This window comes from Myxine glutinosa, chromosome 11 (assembly GCF_964187855.1).
Source record: "Myxine glutinosa chromosome 11, kmMyxGlut1.1, whole genome shotgun sequence".
NCBI lineage: Eukaryota > Metazoa > Chordata > Myxini > Myxiniformes > Myxinidae > Myxine > Myxine glutinosa.
In genome coordinates this window covers 136,162,955-136,180,508 of record NC_136271.1, presented here as the reverse complement: position 1 = coordinate 136,180,508, position 17,554 = coordinate 136,162,955, and the positions used below count along the sequence as shown (strand labels likewise).

Here is a 17,554-nt window from a genome sequence, read left to right as displayed (position 1 = left end):
TTCCAAAATCATCAATTTACATCTGAAAAATCATCACTTTTCATCTTATTAACTTGGAAATTAAACAGCAATACACTGTTTAATATGATGCACTATGGTGCATCACTGAATTGGGAAACCAACTATTTTTGAGGTGAAAGGTCAACTCAAGGTCAAACTTCTAAAATCATCATTTTTCATCTGAAAAATCGTCACTTTTCATCCTATAGACCCGAGCTTTGATCAAGATTGTCAAATTTAATCTTGATGAAATGGACAATTTGCTGAATCAATGGCAACCTTTTTGGGGGGGGGGGGGGTTGGCGGGGGTGGATTTTGCAAGTATCGTGCTTGCATGACGTCTTCTTGTTTCAAAATTGTTTAAATTTGGATTCGATAACAATTGAACTCTTCTCTGGCTTAGCTCCCCCAGCTCTCTCTGTGCTCTGTCCCCCAAATATTCCTACAGGTCGCACAAAATCTGACTGCAACCATCTTATGGTTAAACTGCCAAAATCAAGACTCTCTGCTCACCTTCACTCCTTAGTTCCTCTTTTCTCCCGCCTCTGGAACAAACTCCCTCACTCTCTTCAATCCCAGTCTTCCCTCCAGGTCTTTGAAACGGCTGTCCACCACCATCTCTTATCTTCCCCCATCCAAAACCTTGATCTTTTCTCCCCCCGTCAATTCACCCCAGATCCACTTTTTTGAAATACCGACTTCTTTCCTGGAAGTCCTCGTAGTTCATTTGCTTTATACCATGTACCTCTTCCCTCCTCCTGCTCCCTTCCCCCCTCCCCCCCACTGGCCCTCTCCCTTCCACAGATCTACGGACGGTCCTGTTCTCTACTATTGTTGTGCTTGTATGTTTTCCTCTCTCTCACCCTCTTGTCTCCCGCTCCCTTTATTTATTGTATTTTTTATGGGGCCGTGCATGTTTTCGTGTGTAATGTGTTAGCTCTTACACGAGCCTTGACTCGGTATCCAAGAAATAAAAAATAAAAAAATTAATTTTAAAAAAAAGAAAACATTTCAAGGTTTATTGAGGAATTTTTATATCCAAGCCCATCTAATACCTAATTTTAACAACCCGTCAGTCATCCTGGGTTTTGGTTTTAGAGTTTGGTTTTTAGAATTACAAATTGGGAAGCATTTATCATACAAGTCTCGTAATCTTAATTCAAATGCATTATACAAGTTCATTAGGGTCCTCAAGTGACAAAATATCTTCCCAATTTGTTTTTCTAACTTCTTAAATTGATCAGAATTTGTAGAATGAATGAGTCGATATGAAATGAAAGTATTATAATTTCCACACATTTTTAAAGACAGCCATATATACCGCATCGCCTTGATATGTGATGAGAGTCTGGGCGAATGATAAATGTGGAAATAAAAATATATTACCATTAATTATTATTATTACCATTATCATTATGTATCATTGTCATAGGTTGAAAGGATGGCCTAGAGGTACGTACACTTGCTCTAAGCTGCCTAGCCTGGGTTCGAATCCTGACCCCAGGTAGTTCATCAATGTGTGTACAGTTCCCAAAATTGAGGTGAAGATGGTAGTCCCATGTGCCGGAATTAATTGGTGGACGTTAAAGATTCCACGGTGTCTTTTGTGAAGAGTAGGCGAGCTATCACCGGCACTCTGTGACCAAGTTACAATTTCCGACCCGAACTATTGTTGGGAGGGCAATGGCAAACCACCTAGTATAACCCTTGCTAATAAAGTACTGCAGCAGCACCTATGCTTTATAATAGAGTCTGGTTCCGTGAAATGGGGTGAATAGGGACAGCAAGGTGAATAGGGACAGCAAGGTGAATAGGGACAGCAAGGTGAATAGGGACAGCAAGGTGAATAGGGACAGCAAGGTGAATAGGGACAGCAAGGTGAATAGGGACAGCAAGGTGAATAGGGACAGCAAGGTGAATAGGGACAGCAAGGTGAATAGGGACAGCAAGGTGAATAGGGACAGCAAGGTGAATAGGGACAGCAAGATGAATAGGGACAGCAAGGTGAATAGGGACAGCAAGGTGAATAGGGACAGCAAGGTGAATAGGGACAGCAAGGTGAATAGGGACAGCAAGGTGAATAGGGACAGCAAGGTGAATAGGGACAGCAAGGTGAATAGGGACAGCAAGGTGAATAGGGACAGCAAGGTGAAAAAAGTTCGGAAACTTTTTTCGCTGAAAATTGATAACCATCCTGATTTGTTGATATTTGGGTTGAAAGTGTTCTCTTGTCTTTTTAAAAAGCAACTTATAGTCTCTATTAACCCCATATATGGGCTAAATAGGAATAAATAGGATTTTTATGGCTGTCCCTATTCACCCCGTTTTACGGGTGAATAGGGACAGTCACTAATACAAAAAAATAATAATCAAGAAACAATCCTGAGTTTCCAACTTATTGCTAAATTGATAGCTCAGATGGATGCACATAATATGCACCCATAATATAAACCACGGTGCCAATGAAAAAAAATATGGGATAAAAAGTTTCTCCAAACTGTCCCTATTTCTTGATGTTTGTGCATGCACCCGTAAAAGCGTGCACCCGTAAAAGCGTGCACCCGTAAAAGCGTGCACCCGTAAAAGCGTGCACCCGTAAAAGCGTTCACCCGTAAAAGCGTTCACCCGTAAAACGGGGTGAATAGGTACAGCCATAAAAATCCTATTTATTCCTATTTAGCCCATATATGGGGTTAACAGGGACTATAAGTTGCTTTTTAAAAAAACAAGAGAACACTTTCAACCCAAATATCAACAAATCAGGATGGTTATCAATTTTCAGCGAAAAAAGTTTCCGAACTTTTTTCACCTTGCTGTCCCTATTCACCTTGCTGTCCCTATTCACCTTGCTGTCCCTATTCACCTTGCTGTCCCTATTCACCTTGCTGTCCCTATTCACCCCATTTTTACGGTACATTAGAATATCGATGAATGAATTAATTCATACTTTTTGGCAAAATTTTACCCTGGTTTGAATTCTAGTAAAGCCATCCCTGCTTCCACCATCCTCTCCCCAGGCCCGCTAGTCCCCCCCCCCCCCCTCAATCCCTCTCCCCAACCTTACAACAATACATTGCTGTTCCACCTCCATGGAGATGAAAAGACACTGGAGTGAAAGTTTAACCAAGAGTTGCTGGAGCTACCATTGCAATGCTTGATGTATTGGGAGATTTACTCGGAACAAGGCTCCACGCATGGTTGTTCCATCAGGAAGGAAAAGGAACCAAAACAATGGACTCAGTGACCTAGCCTTCCCTTGGACTCGCTCCTGTGTCTTGTTTGCTGAATATAATAAATCTTCAAACGACATCAGTGACCCTTCATTGGTTGGAGGAAGTGACATCAGCGATTGGGGGAAGTCCTATTTGTGTACATAATCAATACATCGTCTCTGGAACTGCCAGCATGAGATAAAAATTTCACCTTAAATAAAAATCTTATGCTTATTGGAATAAAAGAAAAAAAACTTTCACAGACTGAGTTTCCCATTGCTCGACCTCACTTCTGGTCTCGGGACTCAAAATATTGAAATGTACTCTGCTGACCACTCAATAGGCCACCATTTGGTTGTTTTGTTTGTTTACGAATGCTGGACTTATTTATGTACCTTCTTGCCATCTTGCTTGTCATTCCTACAGGTATTGACAACATGCACCTTTCCCACTTCAACCTTAGTGAAGCCTTTGGGAACAACACCTGCAAAGATATTTCTGGCGGAAGTCCCAGTGACTGCAACATCGAGTTTCCATTCCACCGAATTCTACTTCCTGTGGTGTACTCTGTGGTCTTTGCCGTTGGCCTACCTTCCAATATCGTGGCTCTGTGCCTTATACCCAACATCATCCAACAGGGGAATTCTCTGGGAGTCTACCTTCTGAACCTTTGCATCTCGGACCTGCTTTACTTATTAACCCTACCTTTCTGGGCGTCCTACAGCTTGCAGAGACACGAGTGGGATTACGGGGAGACCGCGTGCAACGTTGCGGGCTTCGTGTTCTACACCAACAACTACGTCACCATTTTGATTCTTTGCTGCATTAGTTTTGAGCGGTTCCTAGCGATCACCTTCCCTTTTCACCGTCACAGCCTCCGTTCGGTCACTGCGGCCACGTTGACCTCCGCCGCGGCGTGGCTCCTGCTCCTTCTCGCTCATGTGCCTCTGCTGACGCACCCGGAGCTCGTTCGAGTCGAGCAGAACCTCACACTTTGCTTCCCGTCCTACCCGCTACAACACTGGTCGGCAAACATCAATTATTTCCGGATATCGGTCGGATTCTTTGCCCCGTTAGTCATTCTAGTCACCTGCTACGCTTTGGTCATCAGGGCCGCAAGACGATGCCGGGGATTGGGGACGCAGAGTAGAGCGAAGGTCGTGTCCCTTAGCCTGGCACTCATCGTTATTTGTGTCGTTACTTTTGCGCCCTATCACATTACCCTTCTTGTGCGCACCCTGCGTAGCGAATTGCACGTCGACTGCATCCGTTGCAGCACCGAGCGCATTGTCGAGTGTGCTTACCGAACAACGTTCGTATTTACGTCGCTCAACAGCGCCTTGGATCCCCTCTTGCACCTCTTTGTTGCCGATGACGGTAGGAGAGCACTGGGAAACATCCGAGCGACGACGTTGCGTGCTCTAAATGCGGCATTTTCCTGCTGCGTGCCGGGCCCTCGTCTGAGCAGTCGAGAGATGAAGTTTGTAAGTGGTCGAGAAAATATTGCTCTTGAAATGGGGATGGAATTCGAAGAGCAAAATAAAGTTGCTGGAATAAGCAATGATGTCCAGCAAGACATTGAGATGTCTGAGAGAAGGTCTTCATGTAAAGATGGAGCTGATGAACAGGTAATCTTAAATTCCTATATATCTATACTAGCAGGAGTGGTGGGGACGGGGGGAGGCAGAGGAGTGAGGGGTGAGGAAGGGATTTGGGGGGGGGGGGGGGAGTGGAAGGGGAGGGATGCGAGAAGTGAGGGGAGAGGGAAGGGAAAGATATACTAAATATACAGCTTTGGGGGGGGGGGGGGGGAGGAGGTGGCTTTGATAGGCCCCTCCGTTTTGGGGGAGGGAGGATGAGAAGGAGAAAAAATTTACCTGTACAAAGCGTGCTTTAACCCCAGTGTTGCCCAGGTAAAAAAAGGAAATTGTAATACCTTCTAACCTCAGTGTTGCCCAGGTAAAAAGGAAATTGTAATACCCTCTGCCACCATCACCAGGTGGCGCTACACGGTACACATTTACATAGAGAATTGACGCCCCTCTCCTCGTCCCCCACACCCCCACATGAGGCCGCGGCCACATAGCCTATGTTACCCCCCAGACAAAGTTGTATTTGTATGCCGAGTAAAGTACATAAGTGTTTATAGCTGGAGTACCTGGCATTGCTCAAGAGAAAAAGAAACATTAACACATTTCAAATGAGGGCAAATATAATGGAAAAGCAATTGCATCCAAATCAGAATCCACCACAAATGTGAAATCATCATTTTACCTTTTCGTTGAATATATGCTGGTGAATGTTTGGATTTATACCAGGAAGAGGACCGACAGACACGCTTTTCATTGTGAGGCAGTTGCAGGAGAAGTACATGGAGAAGAGGAAGAAGTTGTTTCTTGGGTTTGTTGATCTGGAGAAAGCACTCGATCGGGTTCCACGCAAAGTATTGACATGGGCATTGAGGAAGTTAGGAGTGGAGGAATGGTTGATCAGAGTAGTGATGGCAATGTACAAAAGAGCACGCACAGCTGTAAGGACGAAGGACGGGAACAGTGGTGAGTTTGAGGTGAAGGTGGGAGTGCATCAGGAGTCGGTACTAAGTCCACTACTATTTGTAGCTGTGATGGAGGTGCTGGCTCAGAACGTAAAGGAGGGTTTACCGTGGGAGTTGTTGTATGCAGATGATCTGGTGTTGATTGCGGAAAGTATGGATGGACTGAAGGAAAAGATGAACACGTGGAAGGAATGTATGGAGACAAAAGGTCTGAAGGTGAATATCAGAAAGACGAAGGTGATGGCAAGTGGTAAAGCATGTGGTGAGGTGGAAAGAACTGGGAAGTGGCCCTGTGCTGTGTGCAGGAAGGGTGTCGGAGTGAACTCCATTCAATGTACAATGTGCGCTGAGTGGGTTCATCAAAAATGTAGTGGTCGGAGAGGGTCATTAACCAGTGTGGCAGCTACATTCAAATGTAAGGTGTGCACAGAGGGAGCTGCAGATGGAGGAAATGTTGAGTTGGATCTTGGAGACGGCGTGAAGCTGGAAGGTGTGAAAACATTTTGCTACCTCGGAGACATGCTGAATGGAGAAGGTGGATCAGACTCGGCAACGGTTGCTCGAGTGAAATGTGCATGGAAGAAGTTTCGGGAATTGAGTGGCGTGCTGATGATGAGGGGAGTGTCGTTGAAGCTGAAGGGAAAGGTGTATGCTGCATGTGTGAGAAGTGTTATGATTTATGGGAGCGAGACATGGGTAATGAACGTAGAGCAGCAACGAAGGTTGGAAAGGGTGGAAATGCGAATGGTTCGACGGATGTGCGGAGTATCGTTGAGAGAGAGGAAGACAAATGATGAATTGCGAAAGATGATGGGAATAGAGCCTGTGATTGATGCTGTGAAGAGGAACAGGTTGAGATGGTTTGGTCATGTGTTGAGGAAGGATGAAAGTGACTGGTTGAGAAGAGTGATGGAAATGAATGTAGAAGGAAGTATAAGACGGGGAAGACTGAGAAAGACTTGGCTAAAGATGGTGGAAGAAGAAATGCGGGCAAGGGGGTTAACAAGGAGAGATGCAGAAAATAGGGCAAAATGGAGAAGATTGTCATGGGGACCGCAAGGCTAACCCCCGCTCTAGCAGGGAAAATGGCCTTTAAAATGCATGTTGTTGTATATGCTGGTGAATGTGCCATTCATCACGTTTCTGAGTTAAGTATGATGACGTTCAGGAAGAAGAAGAACTCTGACAACCTATTACGTACACTTCTGGAATTGTTTGATTTATTTATGTTCAAATGTCTGGTGATTGTTTTGTATTTATTTATGCGAATGTGTACTTGTGTATAACTGTCATTAATTTAAAAAAGGCTTAGGCACTATCGAGCGATTGTTTTTTTAAAAAAACCCCCAAAAAACATCTTTTTTCATTTTTTTTGGCCTAAAACACTCCCTAAACTAAAATTAAACATTTTTGCCTAAAACTAAACTCACTGATGAACCTCTGAAAGTTTGACGAAGATCCATTCAGCCATCTCTGAGAAAAATGGCGACACACACAGACAGACAGACCAACAGCTCTCTTATATAGTAGATTATGCATGAGAGCTTGTCTTGACGTCTCGTGTTTGAGTAGGCTATCAAATGGTGTTTTTACCCTCACGGTTTGTTTGAAAGAGCAGATGGTTTCTGTGACCGCTTTCGATGCTATCTGTGTCTCTCAAAAACGTCCCAGAAGTTGTTTTGTTTACATTTCGTCTTTGTTGTAGCAGCATTAGCCCCATATGGGATGCTCGTACTTGACATGGGGGTTTGTCAGTGCTCTATCCTCTAAATGCTGAGCATGAGGTGTTGAAGGAACATCTACTCTTTTAAAAGTCTTTCGTATGACTCTGCCGGGGTCAAAATTGAACCGCCAACCTCTCAGACTCTGGGTAGATGGTCTAACCAAATTGACATTTTGTGCATTACTGTATGCAGTTTCTTCTTTGTTCTTTCTAGTACATCCTTGTACTGGTAAAATGTATCCTGTCTAAATGTAACAAAACCCCATGATAACAGAATCAGGATGTAACAGACAAAAACAGGACACTTTGTGTCCCACAGATAGATTTTGCATCCCATACGTAGGCCGGATTCACATTCGGATCTTCACCAAGATCGAATCAATTGGTGCTTGTCACACACCCAACCTATCCACCATGTTTCGGCCGAATCCGTACATAACTTTTTGAGATCTCCTGCTCACAGACAGACAAACTGGGGTGAAAACATAACCTCTGTCCACCTTCCAACTTTGTCCACGTCCACCTTCGTTCAAAAATAAGTTTCAAGAAAAGATATTAGTTTCAACAAAAAATAGCTGACATATTTTGGTAATTCACGGTATTGCATTTGGTAATGCCCTTTGATTGAACACTCTCCCCAACCCCAGCCCCTCTCTTCCCCCACATTAAAGTTATGTTCTAAAGCCTGTCGTGTAAAAATTGACAGCCATTTTTTGTTGTAACGAACATTTAAAAAAAGTTGCAACTTGCATGACACAATAAATGTACACGGATGTGCGTGGCGAGGCCAATACAAGAAAACAACGTACATTGTCCTCCTGGAAGGCAACCCTAATGTTTGACAACCTCCTGTCTCTCTGCACAGCTTGGAACCATTGTATATCTGTCCTACAAATGGCCAGGGCCCAACATCCTCCAAAGCGTGGTGGAGGCTGGTCCGGTCGGTCTGTGTCTAGTATACAGAGCCCTTCCATGCCTTCCCTCCTAAAGAACTGAATCACGCTGGACATTGCTCGAGAAAAAGCAGAGTGAACTGTCTTCACTAAATGACCAAGGTCCCAAGTCTGTCCCTTCCTGTACCCACCATTTCCACCTTTAAAGAATGTTCCCTATAGCATGCCCGGATAACACAACAACGTTGGACCAACGTCATTTTGGTTGTTAGGCCAATGTTGTTGTGTTAGCTGGGTGTAGACTTCTTCCCAATTATAGTGAATACGTTTCTTCCTGAGTTTGAGACTTCTTGCACAACCTTTCCTGCTGACATAAGTGCTCTCAAGCTCTGACCAGTGGCAAGTTTGTGGGCTCTCTAGTCTAGCTTATACCTAGCTTACATATGGACTTTTCCTCCTGCCATCTCCTCTACATCTGTCCTCCCTCAAACCACCCCATGCCGCATGCATTCCTCAAGAAACCTTCACCTGGCCACCCTCACATCATCCAGGTTGGTTGTCCATCTGCATTCATTCGTGTCCTCATTCTTCCAATTGTGGAATTGTCTCCCTGTGTCCGGTGCCTCATCCTCCTCACATCAGTGTTTCAAATGTGTTTCTCATCACTATCTTATGCGCTCACCCGTGCACATCCATGATCTCTTGTACACATGCTGATTCTTTCCCATTATATTTCTCTCTGAGCCATTGTTACTCGTTTTCGTGTTATTCCTCCTTTCTTCCTTGGTGCATGTACATCAAATCCAGGCTGGACAACTAGGCAGCTAAACGGCGGATATTAAAATGAGCTCTTTCCAGCCGATTGACTGACCGATCATCTGTCCATATATTTGTTTACGCAACATTTCAAAAACTGTTGAACATTTAGCTTTCATATTGCAGATATTTATTACCTCCGCCAGCGAAGATGCATGGAGGTTCTGTTCTCACCCCAGTCCGTTTGTGAACAGGATGTCTCAAAGTTGTAGACGGATTCAGACGAAATTTGGTGCAGAGGTTGCGTATGTCACACGGATGACATGTTTAGATTTTGGTGATGATCCGAATCCGGATACGAGAATTTTAAATTTTGAAGTGATTCTTCACCATTGAGTGATCGGACCAAAAACGATATATAGTATGATATTTCAAAAGGTTGTGAACGACTTATGACAAAACGTGGTGGATGAGTTGTATAAGTGACAAGAACAAGCCGATTCGATTTTGGTTCAGGTCCTGATCCAGGTCTGGCCTACCAGTGGGATACAAAACATAAACTGTTCAGCCTGGCTCAGATACGTGCTCTACTGAGTGTCATTGTTGTTCGTCATGACATTATCTCAACCCGATTCGATCACGGCTATGATTGCCTGAATTCTGTTGTTACCATGGCAACCATCTCAGTAACTTGGCTTGTGTTCGCGATATTTCAAAAACCATTCATGATTTATCTTTCATATTGCATAGATCTATTCCTCATACCACCCAGAATGTGGGGAACTTAAGAGTAGCAGCTCCATGTTGAAATGAAAACTTGCATTGAATCTGTCACTTTGTTGACAGTACAGTACTTGAAAAACATAACTTATACTGTATATATATATATGCTACAGTAAGTACAGTAATATAGTTTATTGACAGTCAATATTTGCAATTTTTTTTAATTCCAGAAATATTTTGTTTACGGCTAACAACTTAGCGTTCATCTTACTATAATTCACCAAATGTCTGTCCGTTTGTCTGTCTGTTCCCAGGTACCGCAAAAATGGCTGAACCGATCGCAACGAAATTTTGAGTGGGTAATCCTGGGACCCCCTGGAGTAAAATAGGCCATATTGTTTTTCCAATTTTTTTTTCCAATTTTTCCAATTTACAATTTTTCCAATTTTCCAATTTTTCCAAACACTATGGAATAATATTTACCGATATGAACAGTGATGTGGCTTTTATTGAAATTCTACAAATACTGTTTAGATTTGTATGATTTGTGTGTGATATGATTTAACGTATGTTTACATAAATTGTTTAAAATAAAAAAAGCCTTCAATTTCTGATATTTTGCCTTTTCATTTGGGCCTCCCAATTGAAGCCCCACCCGTAGGGCGGGTACCGTGACTAGTTTTAGTAATACGCACACTTATTTACCAAAATACAATATTTATGAATACGTTTTATGTTCTTATAGGTGTCTGTCATTCGGCCTATTGCATATGGACGTCAGATAGTCAGACATATGGGTTATGGTGTTCAACTGCCGTCAGCGAAGCGACGGGAGGGACTGAGTGCTGTACGCCAGGATTATGTGCACGTCTGTAGAGGCCTAGTCGATTAATACCAACAATTCCAATTTATAATGAAAATATTCATGTTGTTGCAGGTGCCAGAGAAGAATGGTGAGGTGGAGTTATCAGTCGAACCTTCCAGAGCACCGGCTGAGATAATAGATCGCATAGTATAATTCGTCATGAGGAATTTTGTTCAGATTCTGCTTCAGAGCCACCGAATGGATCAATTGATCAATTGTACACAATACAGTTACAATGTATACATTGTATATGTACAATTGTACATGCTCAGGGATTTGCACACTCACCTTTGAGCTGTCTAGAAACACTCAACCCTGGTGTTGCCCCTGCAGGGTGAGGCATCAACCTGTGTGCCGTCCATCAGAAGGACGCTAAATGGGAGGGCCCGTCTGTCAACGTGGGGACACTTCAATGAATGTTAAAGATGCCATAGTGTCTTTTGTGTAGAGTAGGGGAAATATCGCATGCACCTCTGGCCAAAATCGGAATTCCTGCGAGAGCTACATTTTAATGTCAGGTCTGATCAACTGTTCCTGAAACTCTTAGAGGCCAAAAACGTACCCAACCAGCCCCACAAGAAGGTGAGAACACCTGGGGCCACTTTAGAAGTTGTATTTATTGGTAGTAGTTACACATACATATAGATCAACTACCTCATCTCTATCTTGTAAATTGAGCCATCGGCGATCGAACATTGATGATTGTAATACCAACTTTCAGGAAAACACGATGAGCCTTTTTTTGAACATTACATTTTCTGTGTATTAAGCTTTGGGACATGATTGCCTTTTATTTTTTTTTTATTTTTTAAGCTAAATCCATTTCTCTTCTGTTCAGGGAACGATTGTTCCTTCAAATAAGTTGCGATGAGGGTTGAACTGTAACATGTTTAAAGGAATTGCATTTTGGATAGGCAGATGGTGAAGAGTTCTGCACATGAGGCTGGGAGAAAATGGCCAACTGCTTCGGGCAAATGCCTAATCTTTCCGGGCAACCTAATACCCACTGCCAACGTCGCACCAAACAACCACAAGAGATGAACTGGATTTTCACAATAGCACAAAATCCTTTGAGTCGTCAACTGCTGGATTTGCTGAAACCCGATTGCCAGATGCTCATCGTGTATCCGATTTCATGACACTCATAAGCTGAAACAAAAACAAACTTTTGATTTATCCTTCTTTGGTGACAACTGACCATGGTTAAAAGCAATCACCAGCTAGCTATACCTGTCCAACATTGTTGTCATTGGCTGATAAGCAACACGGAATCGGCATCAGTCTCCGGTGTGTGCAATCTCTTCTAACTCAACATAACATTCTACGTAACATCAAGTAATTGATCAAAATGGCAAACTTGGAGATTGATATTTTGATAAATTCCACCTGCACGATTTGCCAGTTGATCAAGTTTTTCGTGAGCAACTATATGTTGGCCGGCCGAATCTATGATATAGTTTAGCCACGAAAACCTTTCACTTCCACATTACCTGTACGTAATGGTGACATGAAAACACATACGTATTCAAATTTATAGGGAAAAGGTAGATATGATATCGGAGAAAAGGGTTAAGTTACGTTTAGCATTTCATTCGAGATACAATAAGGATGAATTGTGCCCCTATGTTTATATTGTGTTTCAAAGAGCATTAACCTACAGTGCATTCAGAAAGTATTCAGACCCCTTCACTTTTTTCACATGTTGTTGTGTTGCAGCCTTATGCTGAAATCGTTTAAATTCATTTTTCCCTCATCAATCTACACTCAATACCCCATAATGACAAAGAGAAAACAGGATTTTAGAAAGTTTTGCAAATTTATTAAAAAGAAAAAACTGAAATATCACATTTACATAACCATTCACACCCTTTGCTATGACACTTGAAATTTAGCTCAGGTGCCTCCCATTTCTCGTGATCATCTTTGAGAAGTTTCTACACCTTGATTGGAGTCCACCTGTGGTAAATTCAATTGATTGGACATGATTTGGAAAGGCACACACCTGTCTATATAAGGTCTCACAGCTGACAATGCATATCAGAGCAAAAACCAAGCCATGAGGTCGAAGGAACTACCTGCAGAGCTCAGAGACAGGATTGTGTCGAGGCACAGATCTGGGGAAGCCTATAAAAAAAATCTCTGCTGCATTGAAGGTTCCCAAGAGCACAGTGGCCTCCATAATTCTTAAATGGAAGAAGTTTGCAACAACCAGGACTCTTCCTAGAGCTGGCCGCCCGGCCAAACTGAGCAATCGGGGGAGAAGGGCCTTGGTAAGAGAGGTGACCAAGAACCCGATGGTCACTCTGGCTGAGCTCCAGAGATCCTATGTGGAAATGGAAGAAACTTCCAGAAGGACAACCATCACTGCAACACTCCACCGATCTGGGCTCACAGAAAACCCACAGAATCTTGTTTCTCACAGTCTGAGAATCCTTCAGGTGCTTTTTTGCAAACTCTTAGCGGGCTTTCATGTGTCTTTCACTTAGGAGAGGCTTCTGTCTGGCCACTCTGCAGTGATGGTTGTCCTTCTGGAAGTTTCTCCCATCTCCACACAGGATCTCAGGAGCTCAGCCAGAGTGACCATCGGGTTCTTGGTCACCTCTCTTGCCAAGGCCCTTCTCCCCCGATTGCTCAGTTTGGCCGGGCGGCCAGCTCTCGGAAGAGTCCTGGTTGTTCCAAACATCTTCCATTTAAGAATTATGGAGGCCACTGTGCTCTTGGGAACCTTCAATGCAGCAGAATTTTTCTGTAGGCTTCCCCAATTCTGTGCCTCGACACAATCCTGTCTCTGAGCTCTGCAGGCAGTTCCTTCGTCCTCATGGCTTGGGTTTTGCTCTGATATGCATTGTCAGCTGTGAGACCTTATATACACAGGTGTGTGCCTTTCCAAATCATGTCCAATCAATTGAATTTACCACAGGTGGACTCCAATCAAGGTGTAGAAACATCTCAAAGATGATCACGAGAAATGGGAGGCACCTGAGCTAAATTTCAAGTGTCATAGCAAAGGGTCTGAATACTTATGTCAATGTGATATTTCCGTTTTTGCTTTTAATAAATTTGCAAAACTTTTTAAAATCCTGTTTTCTCTTTGTCATTATGGGGTATTGAGTGTAGATTGATGAGGGAAAAAATGAATTTAAACGATTTTAGCATAAGGCTGCAACATAACAAAATGTGAAAAAAGTGAAGGGGTCTGAATACTTTCTGAATGCACTGTATATGTTAATAGTAAAGTACCAACTAGAGCAGAGTTCATGGCGTGCCATCGCTAATCCCCATGCTTCCCACCTAAGGCAAAGTTGAAAGATGGCAAAAAGTGGAAGTTGAACTCCCCCCCCCCCTTTCCCATGCCTCCTCCCCCCCCCCCATTCCCATGCCTCCTCCCCCCAAACCCTCTCCCTCCAACAGATCTCCCGATGTCCCTGCTCTCCATCATCTTGTTCTCCCACTCTCTTTATCATATGTTTTATGTTTTATGTGTCAGTTTGTCTTTTTTGTGATCAAAGTTAGCTCTTACACGAGCCTCGACCTTGTATACAAAAAAAAAAAAAGTTTCACCAAGAATGATCCAATATCAAATTTAGGTTTAAAATGATTTTCCTGTTTTGACCTCTGTAACCCTAAGTCCCCACCCCTGGGTTATGAAAACAGTGTCAAATAAAAAAATTGTTACTATTTCATGTGTCCCCCAATGTCGGTTGCATATACAAAGTTTAATAAAAATGTTTGAAAATGTGCCCGGAATTGCATTTTTTTTGGTATTTGACCTTTTGACCCCACTTGAGGGGGCGGGGCCAACAATGATACTGCTTTTTCACATTTGGGCAAATTAGTGCACATCAGTGTGTGCCTGTCAGCAACAGAGTGATGATCAGACCCCTTGTATGCATTTGATGTAGTTTGGCAAAACAACATGTGTGACATTCCTGAATGTTTGTGCTTCATGGCCATGTATACTTCATTTTAGAATAAATGGTTGAATGAAACATTGTCTTATTAAAACCATTTCCCATATTATCATGTCCAATTTCAATATCCGTTTGAATGTCTCTTTCAATGTCGCCAACCATAATATAGACGAGACGGATTTATGAAAAAAGCCATGTATAAGCTTCTAGGTGAATTTTGGGGTAAAAGTTGTCAAGTTAAAGTAAAAGAGCTGCATGTATATATACACAAAGAATTAAGTTAAGCACCCCCCCCCCGTTTTTTTACAACCTCGCACATTACAAGTTTGTTGTCGTCAAAACAGTGTAATATACCCATGATATTGCTATATTTTCTGGAGAAGTGATATTATGGTCACATAAAAACATAACAATCATGCCGTTTTCAATATTTTATTCTGAATAATTTAAGGTGAAATTTTTTGGGAATTTTAGGCATATTTTCACCTCAATTTAAGTATGGAGCTATAGGTCCATCACGGACAGTGTGGATGACGTTTATGTTTTCTAACGTACAGTCATTGTTCTGAGAAGACCTCTAGCGATCTTTGCGTCAATCACGACCACGTGGATGATAACACGTGCTGCACGAGCGATGGGCGTCACAGATGAGTGCACTCATCTGCATTTCATCAATGGATAATTGCTAATGTCATACCAATCATTATTTGATCTCACATACCTTAGAATATATGCCAATGTATACATATACACAAAGAATATATATTAGGGGGTGCTTAACTTAATTCTTTGTGTAGGGGTGCTTAACTTAATTCTTTGTGTATACATGATGTATAAATGCTTGTTCAAAGAAATTGTCCAAAAATGGCAATTTGGCGGCCATTTTGTTTGTGTAATTAGAAGGTCAAAAACTAAAAAATTCGGCTTGGGAACCGGGTTACTCGAATTCAGCATTCCCTAATTATGTTAAAAAGTGAGGTTCCCAACTTTTACCCAAAAATGCACCTCGAAGCTTATCCATGGCTTTTTTCCATAAATCCGTCGAGTCGAACACCCAAAACTCCTCGCTCGTGTGGTATACGGATTGGTGACAAAGTTCTTAAAAGGAACAGACGCCACCTCAAACCTGATGCTTCTTCATCTTCCGCGTTGCCATGCTCAGAAGATGTTCCTGAAGAGTCCGAGGATGAAACTCCAATTGATATTGGAACTGAAGGCGCTGAGAAATCTGTCGAGTATAAAACTCGCTCTGGCAGAAAAGTTAAGTTAGTTGAAAGACTTGATCTTTAATTAAAGCGAGAAAGAGGTTTTGGGCCAGAATAATGCCCTGGATCATTTATACCAAATACTAATGTCTCAGTTTGCTCAGTTTGCTTTAAAGTTTGGTTCGGTTTTTGTTCTGATATGTGGTCTAGTTTGATACTTTAGAAATATAAACCATTTATTAAACATTTTGTTGTGCTTTGTTCTGATTATGAGTAATTGGGGGTTTCAAGCCTTTCAGGCTGATTTGTTGGGGGAGATGTTATGGAAGTCCATCTCCGACATATGCTAATGATGAACTGATGACGCGTTCCTGTGACGTATGTATAATAAAATAGTTCCATCATAGCCGCTCACTGAACGAGCGTGTCTCCATCATTCCCGGGCTTTCAGCTACTGTTACAACGTCATAATGATTACACGACCCTGAAATGCTGGGGTTTATCGTTGAAATACCATCAGGTTTACTGATTCAACCAACATCCCCACGATATTTAGCGCGGGAAACCCATCAAGATGGAAATACTCCCACGGTATTATTTTAAAATTTCATCTCCCGCCACTTTTTGACGTCACGTTAGCCCCGCCTCTAGTCTAGCCCCACAGCACAACCCCGCCCCCTTTCTCAAACAAGTTCAATACAGTCATTCTCCAGTCTCCTGCAATCCGTTGGCAGTTGGCACCTCATCAAACTTCCATTTCCTTCCTGCTACTCACTTTCCCCGCTGCCAGCAGAACTTCGCGCCCATTTTGAGTCTCACGACCCGTGCACTCGATAGTAATTTTTATAAAGCAATCAAGTGCGGAGTTGCCTTACTGTACTGTGTACGTTAATGGTGTCGCGTACAGTGTACGTTAATCGTGCCGTGTAACGTGTATAAAGTATATTGTAGCGTATAGATACAGTAGAGTGAGGTGTAGCAAGTAGCACGTGTAGCGTTAGTCAATCAGTGTACAGTGTACCCATGTACAGTGTGAGATAGCTTGGTCCGCGTCGTGACGCGAAGCTCGGAGGCGTCGCTACGTAACCCGACACACACCGCCGGGTCCATATTTCACCATCGACCGTTGGGCGTTTCTGTCCACACGTCTGTCCTCGCCTGCTGGGACATTGTACAAGGTGCGCTGTCTGTCCCCGTCCCCGTCCCCGTTCCCGTTCCCGTCCCCGTCCCCGTCCCCGACCCCGACCCCGTGGCGCGTGTCGAGCTGTCACTGTCCCCGGGTCCTTTTGTTCGAAACATGATAAAGGAAGACGTTTTGTACGTAACGGATTTGTCGATTTGTCTGCTTTTTGTACGTCCTTATGGGATCACGTGGGGCCCGTGTGACATAGATCGTCCGCATAGATAAGATAATGCAATATCACACCCCACACATTCGATAATAACAATAACAATAATAATAATGCAATTTATGAATTTAGAGGATAAATTGTAATTCTGATTTATCGTTCATTTCGAGGGAAAAACTGTCAAAATTTGTCCAAAATGTCATTCGATACTTTTGTTCCAAGAAGCCGGAATTGTCCGTCGTGTATTAATCGATTCGTCATGGACGGAACAATCAGATATTTCATTTCAGGTTAATTCGTGGATTGATGTCCGTGTGCGAATTACAACAAAACAAAACTCTAACAGCCCGTTGCGATATACGT

General features: G+C 42.8%; 1 protein-coding gene across 2 annotated transcripts in view; it reads left to right on the top strand.

The window, feature by feature from the left end:
- The first annotated feature begins 16,601 nt into the window (after positions 1–16,601).
- LOC137436831 (nesprin-3) overlaps positions 16,602–17,554 on the top strand; it is a 97,312-nt gene continuing 96,359 nt past the window's right edge. Inside the window, exon 1 of one of the 2 annotated variants that reach the window (XM_068130984.2) lies at positions 16,602–17,020. The gene's annotated coding sequence lies outside the window, so the exon portion shown is untranslated. The remainder of the gene's footprint in view (positions 17,021–17,554) is intronic. The other variant, XM_068130983.2, reaches the window with a different exon arrangement.